Here is a 16774-nt window from a genome sequence, read left to right on the forward strand (position 1 = left end):
TCGACGACATCCTCATTTTCTCCAGATCACCATCCGAACACCGTCTACATGTCCGTGCAGTTCTCCAACGTCTCCTAGAGAACCGTCTGTTCGTTAAGGCAGAGAAATGTGAATTCCACTCCTCATCTGTCAAGTTCCTCGGTTTTGTTCTAGAGAGCGGAAGGCTGAAGGCAGATCCAGACAAAATCAGAGCTGTGGAGGAGTGGCCCTCACCAACGAACAGAAGACAGCTGCAACGATTCTTGGGGTTTGCTAATTTCTATCGTAGGTTCATTAAAGACTACAGTTCCATAGCCACCCCTCTCACTCAACTAACTTCTGTTAACAAACCTTTTTCCTGGACCCCTGAGGCAGAAGAAGCATTTCTCACCTTAAAGAACCGTTTCACTCAGGCACCCATCCTCACCCGACCAGATCCGCTCCGGCAATTCACCCTGGAGGTGGATGCGTCTGACACCGGTGCTGGTGCTGTATTATCCCAGGTCTCCTCAGTTGATAATACCCTGCACTCGTGTGCCTTTTTCTCTCGTCGTCTGTCCCCAGCCGAACAGAATTACGACGTTGAAGACCGGGAACTGTTGGCCATAAAACTGGCACTGGAGGAGTGGCGTCACTGGCTTGAGGGGGCGGAACATCCCATCCAGATCTTGACGGACCATAAGAACCTAGCGTATCTGAGGGAGGCCAAGAGGCTTAATCCCCGCCAGTCCCGCTGGTCTTTATTCTTCTCCCGATTTAACTACCTCATCTCTTACAGACCCGGAACTAAGAACACCAAACCCGACGCCCTATCCCGCCTTTACGCCCCGGACAAGGAGGTCGAACCCACCACTATCCTTCCTCCTTCCTGTGTCCTCGGATCTATCACCTGGGATATTTCCACCAAGGTCTTGGAGGCTCAGCAGACGGATCCCGACCCAGGTACGGGGCCCCCTAACAGAACCTATGTCCCCTCCTCTGTTCGCAGTGCCGTAATCAAGTGGGCTCACACCTCCAGGTTCTCCATCCATCCCGGCGTAGGTAGAACGCTGGCCCTCATCCGTCGGACGTTCTGGTGGCCCACGCTCTACAGGGACACCAAGGAATACATAAGCGCATGTCAGGTTTGTGCCCGAAATAAGTCCAGCAACCAGCCACCTCAAGGTCTCCTGTGTCCCCTGTCTATTCCTTCACGCCCCTGGTCCCACATCGCATTGGATTTTGTCTCTGGTTTACCGGTCTCCAAAGGTTTTGACACCATACTCACCATTGTCGATCGCTTCTCCAAGTCCTGTCATCTAGTTCCCCTTAAACATCTCCCAACCTCTGCAGAGACGGCCATTCTCCTCGTCACTCAGGTTTTCCGCCTACATGGAATCCCCTCAGAGATCCTCTCAGACCGAGGCCCTCAATTTGTGTCACGAGTGTGGAAGGAATTTGCCAACCATCTGGGTGCTCGAACCGCTCTGAGCTCTGGCTTCCATCCCCAAACCAATGGCCAGTGCGAGCGGATGAACCAGGAGCTGGAGGCCATGCTGAGATGTGTCTGCTCTAAAGATCCGTCTGGATGGAGTGACCAGATTGCGTGGATAGAGTACGCTCACAACTCACACATTTCCTCCACCACAGGCCAATCCCCATTCAAGATCTCTCTGGGTTATCAGCCACCTCTGTTTCCCTCCGACTCCAATCCTCCGACCTCAGCTCTCCAGTTCATCCGCCGCGCTAGACGCACCTGGACCCAGACCAAGGCCGCACTCCAACGGACCGCCGACCGCAACCGCCGGCTGGCTGACCGGCGCCGCCGTCCAGCCCCTGCATACGCTCCTGGCCAGCGGGTCTGGTTGTCCACCCGGGACATCAAACTGAAGGATGCTAATAAGAAATTCTACCCCCGGTTCATCGGCCCCTACGCCATAGCTGAGGTCCTCAGCCCAGTTTCTGTGCGTCTGTCCCTGCCTTCCTCCATGAGGGTCCATCCGGTGTTCCACGTCTCATTGGTCAAGCCCTTTGTGTCCAGCCCTCTGTGCCCTCCTACTGAGCCTTCTCCTCCTGTCCGGCTTGCTAACGGCGGTCTCTGCTACCGGGTGCGGCGCATCCTGGGTGTTCGTCCCCGGGGTCGTGGTCGCCAATTCCTGGTGGATTGGGAGGGGTACGGTCCGGAGCATCGTCAGTGGATTCCCTCCTCCTGGATTGATGACGTCTCGCTCATCAGGGATTTTGAGTCCTCCTCCTCCTCCTCCTCCTCCTCCTCCTCCTCCTCTTCGGCTGGGCCGCCGGGTGGCGTCCCTTGAGGGGGGGGTATTGTCATGGTTCTGCTGTCTTCTGCTGTGTGTTGTCATTCATTGTTTGCAGGTGAGTGTGTTGGGGAGCTGCAGCTGAAGCCAATTAACTCCAGCTTGGCCAGAGGATTTAAGGAACAGCGCTCCCACACCTCAACGCTGGCTGATACTCAATTGTTGGGTAAATCCTGTCCTGAATCAGAGAGACCTGAAAACTAGTTTGTCTGTTCAACCTGATCTGCGTTTTTGTCTGCCCCAGTCCTGGATACTCTCCGCCTGCCTGAGGTGTGTGTTTTTATCTCGACGCTGTTCGATTCCCTGGCCTCCGCTCTCCACCGCTCACCTGCCTTTCTGGATCTAATCGTTCTCCTGCGACAACCTCCACCCCTGCATCAGCCTGACTTGCCTCTCCCTCCAGCTCGTACCCTGCTCGACTCAGTAAGACCGTTCCTCTTATCTTATACTTTCCTGGTTCTCGGTTTCTGCCACTCACACCATTGTGTTTTTCTTATAGTCGGATTCGTCCCGGTTCCCTGTCCTGTGGATCTGCGCCCGTATTTATTATTCTTTGGTTTCTTTGTTTTTCTTAATAATAAAGACTTTTATATCATCACTCACCTTTTCCGTGTGTGATTCTCTCATGTGGGTTAAGAGACTTCAGCCCACCATGACACAGCCGAGCATGGTTCTGATGGCAAAAGGTCCATTTCCTGTGCTGTAGATTACTTCTAATGGTTCCAAAGCTTTAGAAACATTGGTTACAATCAGCAACTCAATGTCGGTGTAACAGAGATGAAAATGTGAATTTCACCAAAAGTAATGTGCAGTGATTGTTTGTGTTTTTGGAGCCGCCTACTGGTGGTTAGGCGCAACTGCATGCAACGGGTCCTTCAGGCGCATTCACAGCCCCTCCCACCAAAGCAGTAATGAAAGCTGGTGGAGGTAGGTGTACTGTGAAGCCACTCTGCACTTTAAGTCATTTTAACCTTTAATTAATATATCAATAGGACTTGTTACAGATATTTAAGTGTTGTTAGAGCATATTTTGAAAAAGACCGTTGTATGCAGTTGCAGCGCACACACACTGATGTATTATTGTGTGCTTGTTTTTACATCAGATCCTGCCAGTAAAAAGCTCTGAAGGACAGTCCTGTGTCTGTGGCCTGATTGTATGTGTGCGGTGATTTGAGGCAACTCCAATAACCCTGGACGGACAACAAGAGGAAGCCGTCACACTGGTGCCGTGACTCCCGGATTGCTGAGCAGCTTGATGCGGTTCACCGGAGGTTACTGTGTCGTCTACCTGCAAGTTACCTCTTCACTTCAAGACCTCCACAATTGGGTCACAAGGTTTATGAACTAAGGGAAACAGTAGTTCTATTTCTAATTACCACTGGATTTTAATTGAGTGTGTTTTATTTCTGCTTTATCTTAACATGGCAAAGAGATTTGAACCAAGTGGTAAAACTGTGAACAGTCACCCCTCTTTTGGGAGAGGTAGAGGTGTAATGGGACTTACTTTTCAGCCCGGTTGTGCTGTTGGGTTTGATTTGGGTGCATCACCTATACTACCTGCGAGTAGTAGTAAACCCCAGGGATTAGCTCGGGATCCAGATGAGACACCTACTGGTCAGATGTTATTTGGGGGCCAGAGTCACTCAACACCTGTTGTTGGTAATGACTTACACCAAATAAGTGACATGATTTATCAGTTAGGTTCACAGATTGGGGAATCAATTGCAAATAAACTGTTATCTTCTGGCGTTGCTGGGGAAAAGAAGCCTGTGGTACCTGTCAGAAACAGGACAGTGCCAATGTTGAGGACGCTTCTGTCTCAGATGGTCAAAGGTTTAATGTCATTGTAAAATCAGAAACCTCACCTGCAGTTTTCAAAGGTGACAATTCTGACAAGTACACTGTTACTGAGTGGGTTGAAATGATGAGAGGTTACCTTAGACGGCAGAACTATGATGTTTCTATGCAAAAAGAGGAAATTATGGGGAAGTTGATGGGTAGAGCCAGAGATGTAGTTAAGATTGGCCTTAGAAGTAATCCTGCCTTAAATGCTACATCCTCCCCAGATGTAATTTATAACATGCTGATACAGTACTTCAGTAACACATCCTCCTGTCTGCCTCTACAAGATTTCTACTCCACACTGCCACTCCAGAAAGAGGATGCTGTTGATTACTGGATTCGCCTTAATAAGGCTGCAGACATGGCTGAGGAAGGTCTGAAGCGTCAAGGGAAGCGCATTGAGGATATTGGTAGCGAAATTGCTAAAATGTTTGTAAAGCACTGCCCTGATACAGAACTAGTTTCAGTGTTTAAGTACAAACAGATTCATGAGTGGACCCCCAAAGACATTCAGGAGAGGCTAGATGAACACCAAAGAGAGCGATTGTCCAGTATTAAAACACCAATGCACAAACCATCTGCAGCCCAATTACTATGTTTTGAGACACACGTTGAGCCCAGAGTCTCCAGTAATGTACATATGCCTGATGGTGTTCTGCTCCATCATGTTGTGCAGCCAACCACTGAAACTCCTTTATCCTATGCACCTGCAATGGTGCAGAACCAGCAGTTCCAAGGTGATTCAGTTACTCCAGCTGCACAGACATGTTTTCCTTCCCTACAGCCTATGAAGCAGCAGAGTAAATGTACAGAAGTGCAATGCCAGTTCCAGTCTCCAGCTTCTGCCCCACTCAGTCAGCCACAAGAGGGTGCCATGCTTGGTGACATAGTGTCGATGCTCAGGGAGCTTCTCACCAAAGTTCAGCCTAGTGGTCAGCCCTCATATGCTCGTCGTGGGCGCACAAAGGGCCGGGCCAGATCTGTTATGAACTGTCGGGTGTGCAATGATGACAAGCATACAACAGAAACCCACTGCCGTTCAGACCGACTCTGTTTCACATGTTTCAGCCCAGACCACACGAGATGGTCCTGCCCAACCAATACTTCCCCTACAGAAAATATGCAGGGAAACTAGGTGACCTATGTCTGGAGGGAGGTCACATGGGTCAAGGTAAAATCTCCCACACATTTGATGCTGCTGAATTGTACCAAAATATACAGAAACTGAATGAATCAGAAAATGTTATTGTTCAGGACACACAAAGGGTCAAAAAGAGTGACAGCTTGTTTTATATGCATGTTAAAGTCGATGGCAAAGTGACTCTTGATGCCATGCTGGACAGTGGTTCGATGGCATGCTCACTGAGTGAAGTAGCCCTGCAGTCGCTAATTAATGCGGGTGTTGTTATCTCTCATCAGGAGGGTACTGATGTTGTGTTTGTGGGATGTGGTGGTGCCAGAGTGAAACCAACTTCAATAATAGATCTGGAGATGGAGATCTATGGATGTAAGCTATTGGTCCCCACCTTTGTTGTAAATAACCAACAGGCTGATCTGCTCGTGGGCTCCAATGTCATCAGGCATCTGTTACACCAGCTAAAGAATGACTCCTCCTATTGGGAAGCTATTTCCACACCAAACCTAGATCACCCTGAGCTTGAGGAGTTCCTCTCTCTGCTTGCTGGCCTGGATCGTCGTTCTGGTGAGGATGTCCCAGACAAAATCGGAACTGTGAGATGTAACACAGCTGTCACTTTGGAGGCTGGAACTGAATATCTTTTATGGGGCAAACTTCCCAAGGATACAAGGTTATCACCTGGCTTGACTGTGATGTCTGAACCCACAACTTCCCACTCTGCTCCCAGAGGCATATTGGTGGCAAGAGCGTTGACACAACTCTGGGGAGACAGATTTGTCCCTCTCAAGATCCTAAATGCTTCCAGTTGTCCTGTAACCATTCGTAGAAATGCTAAACTGGCCGATGTCTACACCTGTCTTGCTATGGAGGACTTGGTTATGCAAGATGTAACATGCTCATATCAAGCTACCACTGTAAAAAGCACTGTTGATCCTACAGCGGAAAACAATGACTGTGTGCAGGAGAGACTGAAAAGTGTTGGTCTGGGTGATCTGGACCTGCAGTCTTGTGACGTGTCAGATGGTTGGCGGAGAAAGCTGGCTGACCTTGTGATCAGCTATGAGGATGTGTTCTCCCGCCACCACTTAGACTGCGGAGAGGCAAAAGGGTTTGTGCACAGGATTCAACTCACTGATGAGAGACCCTTTCGGTTGCCCTATCGCCGTGTGCCGCCTGCTGAATACCAGAAGCTTCGTCAAGTCCTAAATGAAATGGAGGAGAAGGAAATAATCTGCAAATCCACCAGTGAGTTTGCCTCACCCCTCGTTCTAGTTTGGAAGAAGAATGGTGACTTGCGGATCTGCACAGATTTCAGATGGCTCAACAGGCGAACACTGAAGGATGCCCATCCCTTACCACATCAAGCAGACTGCTTAGCTGCTTTGGGAGGGAACACATTCTTCTGCTCAATGGACCTCACATCTGGTTTTTACAACATGCCACTACACAAAGATGACCGAAAATACTCTGCCTTTACAACACCCATGGGATTGTACGAATACAACAGGCTCCCCCAGGGACTGTGCAACAGCCCAGCTAGTTTCATGAGGATGATGATGTCCATATTTGGTGACCAGAACTTTCTCAGTCTATTGTGCTACCTTGATGATTTGCTGGTGTTTGGCCCCTCTGAAGAGGTGACTTTCAAGAGGTTGGAGATGGTGTTCGGCCGCCTGCGGTTCCACAACCTGAAGCTTGCTCCAAAGAAATGTTGGCTAATGAGAAGATCTGTGAAGTTTCTTGGACACATAATCAATGAGTCTGGTGTATCCACAGATCCCGCTAAAGTTGAGTCCATCAGTAACATGTCAACTGCAGATCTCATGGAACCAGATGGCGTCACCCCTTCCCCATCTCGTGTTCGCTCGTTTCTAGGCATGATTAACTACTACCAGCATTTCATCCCCAACTATTCCTCTGTAGCCAGGCCACTCTTTAATCTGCTTGCTGGTGCAAAACAGAAACGCAAGTTGAAGATACCCACCAAGCGTAAGCTTGTGCTTCGCAAATTGACTAAAGCTGACTGGACAGATGAACACCATTCTGCATTCATGGAGCTTAAAGCAGCTTTGGTCAACTCAGTAATTCTGGCCCACCCAGACTTCACTCGCCCATTTGTTCTGTTTACAGATGCCTCATTGGATGGTTTGGGTGCAGTCCTATCACAGGTTCAGGAAGGTGAGAGTGTGGCCCGGCCAGTGGCATTTGCAAGCAAGTCTCTCACACGTGCTCAAAGAAAGTATCCAGCCCATCGCCTTGAGTTTTTGGCACTCAAATGGTCGGTGTGTGACAAATTCAGCCATTGGCTGAAAGGACATATGTTCACAGTGTGGACGGATAACAACCCACTCACGCACATCCTCACCAAGCCACATTTGGATGCCTGTGAACAGCGATGGGTGGCAAAGCTGGCTTCTTATGCCTTTGACATTAAATATATCCCTGGCTCAAAGAATTTGGTGGCGGATGCCTTAAGTCGCGAGCCATTTATTAAGTCGACTGTAGTAAGGAAGCTGTTGCAAAGACCGTACAGCCAGCTCCTTAATGAGGCCCTCCCTGTCTCAGTTGGCTCAGTCCAGGAGGCTTTTAGGCAGTCGAACGCCAAGGACCAGCACTCCAGCATGTCGCAACTCCCTAACAGCACAAAGTTTCAGTCCTTCACAAAAGATGATGTCCATGCTATTCTCGAAACACAAAGTGCATGGGAATCTGCTGCTAGGCTACGAGCTGTTAACACCCTCGAACACCTACCTCAGCTAATCCTTCCAGTTCAGGATGACCTACCTGTCTTTTCAGAAACCGAGTTGCGTGAGAAACAACAAAACGACCCTGTCCTATCAAGGGTGTTGTACTATGTTGCCCGTGGCCGTCGCCCATCCAGAAGAGAGAAACCCAAAGAGCAAGCCATGGTCACCAGGTACCTCAAACACTGGGAAAAGTTTACAATGTCCAATGGAATCCTGTACAGACTTTCTAAAAACCCAGTAACCAACAAGAGGCGTCACCAATTTGTAGTTCCTGATTCTCTAAAGGCTGAGGTTCTCAAGGGGATTCATGACAGTGCTGGTCATCAAGGGCAGTTTAGGAGCTTGGCTATTGCTCGTCAGAGGTTCTTCTGGCCCCACATTGACCGTGATGTTAAAGACTATGTTCGCCAGTGTCCCCGGTGTGTTATTGGCAAATCCCCTGATCCAGAAGGTCGAGCACCTCTTGAAAGTATCAAAACATCTTCACCATTGGAGGTCGTGTGCATTGATTTTTGGACTGCAGAGGACTCCAATAACAAGTCTGTTGACGTGTTGGTTGTGACCGACCATTTCACACGACTTGCACAGGCCTTTCCTTGTCGTGACCAATCTGCAAAGCAGGTGGCGAGGCAGCTTTGGGACAAATTTTTCTGTATATACGGGTTTCCTGAAAGGATACATTCGGACCAGGGTCCCTCCTTTGAGAGTCAGCTCATAAGGGAACTGTTGGAAGTTGCGGGTGTGAGGAAATCCCATACAACCCCTTACCACCCGATGGGCAATGGTAGCGCAGAACGCTTCAACAGAACACTGGGAAACATGATAAGAGCTCTCCCACCTGATGCAAAACAGAACTGGCCAAAACACCTTCAGACATTAACCTTCATGTACAATTGCACAGTCAACGAGACTACAGGCTATGCCCCTTTTTATTTGATGTATGGAAGAGTGCCACGCCTCCCTGTTGATGTGCTTTTTAAGAACATTCTTAGAGATCCTGAACTGTGTGGCTATGACAAGTATGTGCTATCCCTGACAAAAGATCTCCAGGACGCCATGGCCATAGCTCTAAGTCATGCCGACAGGGAACAGGAACGGCAGGCCTGCCTCTACAACCGCCGCACAAAAGGAAAACCTATTGGTGTCGGAGACCGTGTCCTAGTCTCGAACAAACGGGAGAGAGGGAAGCGTAAAACTGCTGACCGCTGGGAGTCTACAGTGTTTACTGTCGTGGGCATGAATCCTACAACCCACACATATCAGATACAGCATCCCAACACTGGTCAGGTCAGAGTTGTGCATCGTAACCTCTTGATGCTTGTGAATTTCTTGCCCTTTGATACAGCCAGTCAGTCTGTCGACTCTTCTGCCCTTTTACCTGATGGATCTGATGTTACTACTGCATCAGATACACCGGAACCGGTTGTTGAAAAGAATGATTCAAGAATCAGAACCCAAGAGTGGGTCAGCTCCTTACCTGATGCATCCCGTAATGCTGCTCACATGAACAACTCCGTCAGCGAGATGGTCTCTGCAGTGGAGGGAGACGAGGGGCTTCTGTTGTCCCCTAGTGTGACGGGCTATGACCCTTATCCCTTGCTAGTTCCCTCTGCTGATAGACAGAGTGTTCTCTCACACACTTCACTGGTTGCTCAGTCTGCTATTGGCACTGACTCAGTCCACACAGTCAGAACCCGTGTTGGTAGGACAGTCAAGCCTGTCAATAGGCTGATTCAGGTGATGACCAACATGGCTATTAGTGACGATGCTGGTCAGCTTATGGACAGTTTTTAATTCAGTTTTTCAAATGTTTCAGTAGAGGCATGTATAATAATATGCCCTTTTCTAAACAAGTTGTATCTTGTTCTTTGTTCTGTGTTTTGTATTTTATAATAGATATATACCATAACTTAGTACTAGTCCTGGTTTAGGGGCTTCTTTTTGTTTTACACGTGGGTTATGTAGGATGTAGGCTGCATCCTGCTTCCAGGAGCTGGTAGGGAATAGGGCGCCATTTCCTTGCCACTTCATCCTTTATAGAGGATACTGTTTAAGTTGAACTGTGTACACCCACGTTGAGTAATGTGAGGTTTTGTGTCATGGTGATGGTATTTGCACTTTCATAATTTTGGCTGAAATTCAGCAGGGGTGGGTGTAACAGAGATGAAAATGTGAATTTCACCAAAAGTAATGTGCAGTGATTGTTTGTGTTTTTGGAGCCGCCTACTGGTGGTTAGGCGCAACTGCATGCAACGGGTCCTTCAGGCGCATTCACAGCCCCTCCCACCAAAGCAGTAATGAAAGCTGGTGGAGGTAGGTGTACTGTGAAGCCGCTCTGCACTTTAAGTCATTTTAACCTTTAATTAATATATCAATAGGACTTGTTACAGATATTTAAGTGTTGTTAGAGCATATTTTGAAAAAGACCGTTGTATGCAGTTGCAGCGCACACACACTGATGTATTATTGTGTGCTTGTTTTTACATCAGATCCTGCCAGTAAAAAGCTCTGAAGGACAGTCCTGTGTCTGTGGCCTGATTGTATGTGTGCGGTGATTTGAGGCAACTCCAATAACCCTGGACGGACAACAAGAGGAAGCCGTCACATCAGCATCCATCTCTGGGAGCTCAACTTCTTTCAGATGAGGTCATTTCACCAAATCTGTTTGTTTGGTAATATTTCCTTTGTGAACAGGCATGCGCTCTTGTGTGTAAGTCTTGGGTAACTGACAAAAATTATCATGTCCAAGGCCAGCCACTTCCAAGCCTGTTATCACATAGCTGCTGACAACCTGTTGTCCTCAGGAGTATTCGGCCCTTTCTTCCAGTAAGTCCAAGCTTATGCATTAAGGCATCTGTAGAAAAGACCGCTGTACTGCCTTGATCTAAACATGCATACGCATGAACAGTCATGTTGCCTTTATCCACCTTTAGTTGAACAGGAACAATAGGAAGCTTACAATCTTGATCAGTAGCCCCAGTGAGACCGCTTGACACCAGTTTGTTGTCAACTGCAACCTTTGGTTCACTTTCTGACTGATTTGAATCACTTGCATTTTGTCTGGGAACAATGTGCAATATGGTTGGATGCTTGAGTCCACATTCTTTGCAGGTTATCTATTTTTTGCAATCTTTGCTGATATGTCCAATACATAAACAGCCAAAACAGACACCTTTGTCTTTCAAGAAGCCAATCTTCTCTTTGTGAACATTCTTTCCAAACTCCGAACATAGTGACAATGCATGTTTTCTTCCACACCACAGACAGCCTTTCTGCACAGTCCAGTCATGCTCATCTCCCTTTTGTGCACATTTTTCCTCCCCAAAGGTGCAACAGTGGTGGCAAAACTGCTTCCCTTTATTTTCAAATGAGATTGTGTTTTGGGTTTGCTTGCAACTTTACTCAGTGGTTGTGCAGCATCTTTAATCTTTCCAAACACCGGATCAGTCAGGATTTTCACTTGCCTCTATAAAATTCACAATGTCAATAACGGTCACTCTCTGGTTGCATCTCTCCTGAAGCTCACAAGCTGCAGTCCTCCATCTATCCCTGAGCTTGTATGGAAGCTTTTTGATGACTGAAATCATATCTGCTGGCATGTCCAGTTCATCCATATATTGTACTTCCTCAATCACGATGGAGCAACCTCTGAGAAAAAGGCTGTACTCCTCCAAGGCTTTGACATCATCAGCTTTGATTGGAGACCATGAGAAAATTATTTCCATATATGCATGAGCAATTTTCCGTTCATACCCAAACTGCTGTTGAAACAGTACTTTAGCTTTATTGTAGCCTTTCAAGATCTAGGTGCTGACAATTTTCAACCAGCTCCTTTGGATGTCCACTTGTATACTGTTCGAGGAAATACAGTCTGTCACTGAAACTGTTGGTGTTTCTTTCAACTCCATTCTCAAAGGCTTTCATGAATACATGATATTTCAATGGATCTCCATTAAAAATGGGAATTTCTCATGTGGTAAAGAAGAAATACACTGTTGTTGAATAAGATGTGTTGTGATTTCATTCCGCTTTCTCACGATATCCAGAATTTTATGCTGGTCTTCATTTCCTGCAATGGTATTCATGTCAGTGGGAGGCTGTTGCTGATTTTGAGGTCTTTCTTGAGAACGATGAAAATGAAACCTCTGTGAAGCTCCACGACCTTCAAGAAACACAGGGGCAGAATGTCTAGAGGGAGCTGCCCTGGGTTCTTTAGGCCTTACAGCAGGTGCACATTGTTCCTTTTCAGGGTCTTTTAATTTCTTTGTTTCTGGGACAAACGACTTTGCAGTGGGACTCAACATATAGTCTTTAGTCTTTTCCACATAGGAGTTCATCCCATCTGAGATTAGCTTTGTTCTTGTTTTCCACTCGCTGAGCTCCTTATTTTTAATACAGATCATTTGGCCATTTGAGCAGCAATTTCCTCGTCAATTGTTAATTGTTCTTTCCTTTTCTGCTGTCTTTGTTCTTCCTCTTCCAGTTCATGTTTTTGCTTCATTAATTTTTGTTTCACCATTAAAGCTGCCAGATCAGCTTCAGCTTTAAGACGAGCAAAAAAGGTAAATGAGGCAAATGAATTTCCTCCAGTAGATGAAGTTTGTCTTCCAGTTGCTTGGCTTTCCACATTTGACACACTGTCACTGTGGTTTGGGAGGGGGGGCATCATCTGGCCTACACCAGCTGACACCACCACACAACCCCACTTCCCCACAGAGCCCTCAGTGTCTAGGTGCAGCTGAAAATTGGAAGTGGGCACTGGCACTGGGAGTGAGGCTGAGAGACCCCCCCCCCCACCCCCACCCCACCAGGTGCCGCTGAGTGTGCGCTCTTCGAAGGCCCTATGTGTGCATTTACATGGAATGTAATTGGTGGAAGTGTTAAATGTGCAAATTAAAATTAGGACGCATGCCACCATGGGACTGCGGAAATGGGAACCATACTCGCACCCCCTGACTTACCCACCACCTAAGGCCCTATGTGCATGTTTGTATACTGATGTGAAGGAGCAGGAGGACGAACATGTCTGAGGGTGGGAAGGTATGGCTGGGGGGCCTAGCTCCTCCAGGAAGCCAGCTCCCCCACTGGCCCAAATAGACACCCCCACTCCCAAAATCCTCCCCGAGCATGAAGATCCCAGCCTATCTAGCCAGGGCCCAAAGCAACAGCATTGCAGAGCCCCACATAATACTTAAAAAGTTTTAACAAACATACAAACTTTCAAAACAAACTTCTGGACATGAGGGACCTGCTCCAATAATTTATTAAATTATCAAAGTTACATACTAACCTACAGTACAAGTGTTAGATAAATCATTATGAAGCCAAACAGAAATGGAGCAATTTTCCTAATTTTGACCTACATGTAAAATTCAATATATATATAAATAAAATGAGTGACCTTAAAGGGATATTTCAACCATATTACAGTTCAATGATGTGTAAAGCTTTACACACATGTAATGCCTTGTACATGTCATGGCATTAAAACCACTAATTTCCCCAGCAGCAAATGTAGCCCATCCGGCTGGACTTCCTTCATATCTCTACAAAAATAAACAAAATCTTTGTAAAATAATGCTTGAGTCACTGGCTGACTAAAATTGTTTTGCTACTTTTACTTACCCTTTGTATATATATACATTTTTATCACTTCTGAAATATACAATCCCAGAAACACCTCATCCAGTTGTGAAGTCCTGTTCTTAATGACTGCTTCCTGATTCACCATCAAACTGATCTCAGACCATCCATCACCTCTCTGTTTGCACAAATCACACATGGGGCAGAGGTTGCACGCTTTAGAGGAGAAAGTGGAGCGAGGGAGAACCTTGATAATAAACCAAGAAAGCAGAAAAGTGCCTCCTTTTTCACCATAAAACTCTGCATGCTACATTAGCTAGCACGGTAGATTATTCATAACATATAAGCATATTAATGGCAGAACAAGGGGTCAAAAGTATGAGTTAAAAGGGTTGTTCAACAGTTGCGTCTGGTGTTGTACCATTTTCTGTGACCATCCGATTATGTGACTCCAGTGAGAAGCCTCAGGAAAGAGGCTTTCCCTTTATAACTGTTATTTTTCAAAATGTAGCTTGTTTGATTGCCTTTTTATAAAAACATCGACCGTACCTTTAAGGTACGAATTAAGACACAGCACATGTTCTATATCTCACCTTCTGAGATGTCTTCATTAATGTATAATGTGTTTTACATGAACTCAGCTTCACCCTGAATTCTTGAAGAACACAAGTCTGTTCTAATCCACCGTCACAGCCTAACAACTGCAGAAACAGGAAGCACATGTGTTATCATCCTCATCTGTAATCTAATGAGTCAGATAGGATTATGTCACATAATCACTGCAGAGCCTGCAGCTTCAGAGTCCAGCTTCAGTATTGGTGTGGTGCTCTTTAACTTCACTTTGACGGTTTCGAGAAGCAGAACTGAGAAGGAGCAATAAAACCAGGCTGGCTCTTCACTAAAATTCGGTCATTGACAGGAAATGAACAAACAAATCAAGCTCTGGCTGCTTCCATCCTTGTTTCACCAGCTCAGTTCTTTTGCTTGTGCTGCCCGTTCCATGTGAAGCTGTTCTCATCAAAAGCCACTTTGTTCATAACAAACTAAAGAGGAGGCTTAGGTGCAGATGTCAACAAAGAGGTGTTTGTTGGTGGAGCTAATGGCACCAAATTAGCATATCTTTTAATCCTGGCCAGTTGAGGGTACGCACCCTGCTGAGGAGAGGGCTGGTCTGTTTGACTCTGCCCAGCTGTAACTTAGAGGCTCCCAGTGTGCTGCTGCATCACATCTAAACTACACAGAGCCACCTGAATCCAGAGTTGGTTTTAACACCACAGCTTCGAGGCCTTGCTGCAAAAAGCTTCTCAGAAAACTGACTGAACTGATTGAAAATTGTGGCTTCCTTTTTTTAGCTATCAAGCACAGCTGTTGAAGATTTTATTGCATTCGAGCCCTCCCATTGGACTCTAGAAGTCAAGCCAACATGTATGCTGTCCACTGAGGTGGAAATGTAATACATTATCTGTAAATTAACAGTTTTAGTCTAAATGTGTTTCATTCATACCTAAAGATTCATGAAAAATTTAGTTAGAACAAATCCTGGTTGAAGATTTCTTAATTCCTGTGTAATGGGGTCAAAACCTCACACACACAGCTCTAACACTGTGCTATTCAATGCTAAAACTAGGATGACACAAACTAGTTAATATATGAAGCGTCTATCATATATCAATATAAAATATTAATATAAGCGATAGAAGATCATGCACCAACGAGCTTGGTCTATGATTAATATACGGATTAATACTTAATTTAAGATACTTAAATAGCTTCACAGGTAGAGTTGAACAAGTTTGTCAGGTCCTCAGTGTTATGGGAACTGGATTGGTTTATTTCAGGGTCATTAAAGCAGCCAAAACAAAGAAATAGTAACCATGAACCATAATTGAAAATATTACAGGAAGGTGGTCAGACATTTGCAGGTTTGGAATGTCACTCATATAAATTTCCAATCCAAACATCTGCACCAAATCCAATGTGTGTCCTTCTTCATGAGTGAGGCCAGCAACCCACTGTGTTGGGTTGAAGGTCGTTGATCAAAGGGTTAGAATCACAGACGATCAGGCTTGAGAACAACACCAGCCAGATCCAACCAGCACAAACCAGATTGGTGGTAGATTCCTCCTGCAACCAACATTTAAGTGACTATTTAGTTTCTGTATTTAGCATTAATGTACCTAGTGTTTTAGTTTGAGCTCAGCTAGCTGCCTGTTTTAAATGTGAACCCTGAGCCATAGCACTGAGTTTATATAAAGTACTTTTAGTAAGAATGGAGCATTTTGTATTTTAGATCCTTTTATAAAAAAACTGTTTGATTTTCACCATCTTGCCCACACCTCTGTTACACCACGGGTCGTAACACTATGTGGGATATTTTATGCACCTATTCCACAGACAAATATCTCTTCTTTAGTGCTCTCCTCAAAACCAGCTATCTTGTATGTAATTTCTGACCTCTAGTGGAGGATTTAAGTATTACAGGGGACAAATATTACAACTGTTATGTAAATACACAAGAAAAAGTAAAGTAGAACACTTCATGACACATGTGACTAGTTTTATAACAAGATATGGGTGTTAGATGGGTTTGTTTCATTTTTTTATAAGAGGAAGAGGCGCTTTGTCTAAAATTGAGAAGTCTAGGCAGTTTAGGCTTGCTTTCAGCTCCCCCTAGTGTCCAAAACCAAACCAAAAGCAAAACCCATCTTGTTGCTGTGTGTTCATCTTTTTAACACCTTAATCTAATGACTGAAACATCTCCCCAGCCTTCAGTAGTGTCTACACAAGTGATTCATTGCTAAAATAAACAAATCTGCTGTGTTCATGATCTAAAACATGCAGGAAACGTGCTGGAATCATACTGCAGCACCAGTTGAGTCAGCTCTATTTTTTAGCTCCCGACAGACTGGACCGGCACTCTGAAGTTGCCAATGGAACATTCTGGCCACAGGGTAAGGGTGGCCTTTCATTAACCCTGTAAAGGGTCATTTAAGGGCACACTGGCTCAACAAAATGATTTAAAAATATGGAAAAGTTGCTAAGTATCCCTTAGTAAATTGGAGCCTTTCCTTAAACATGAGGGATTTAGTTGAAAGAAGTAGTGTCCTGGTTGAAAAGCAACGAGGTGTCCATTTTAATTGCTGCAAAACTTCAAGCACCAATTTATTTTGTGGAAGATACCACTTAAA

At 45.8% G+C, this 16774-nt stretch overlaps 1 long non-coding RNA gene across 1 annotated transcript; it reads left to right on the forward strand.

Annotated features, from left to right (window-relative positions):
- The first annotated feature begins 3047 nt into the window (after window positions 1-3047).
- LOC107380896 (uncharacterized) lies at window positions 3048-10521 on the forward strand. The gene is made up of 3 exons (XR_008563714.1): window positions 3048-3203; window positions 3316-3611; window positions 10493-10521. It is a non-coding gene; the product is annotated as an uncharacterized lncRNA (long non-coding RNA).
- The last annotated feature ends 6253 nt before the right edge of the window (window positions 10522-16774 follow it).

Source organism: Nothobranchius furzeri, chromosome 14 (genome assembly GCF_043380555.1).
Source record: "Nothobranchius furzeri strain GRZ-AD chromosome 14, NfurGRZ-RIMD1, whole genome shotgun sequence".
In the NCBI taxonomy this organism is placed as follows: Eukaryota; Metazoa; Chordata; class Actinopteri; order Cyprinodontiformes; family Nothobranchiidae; genus Nothobranchius; species Nothobranchius furzeri.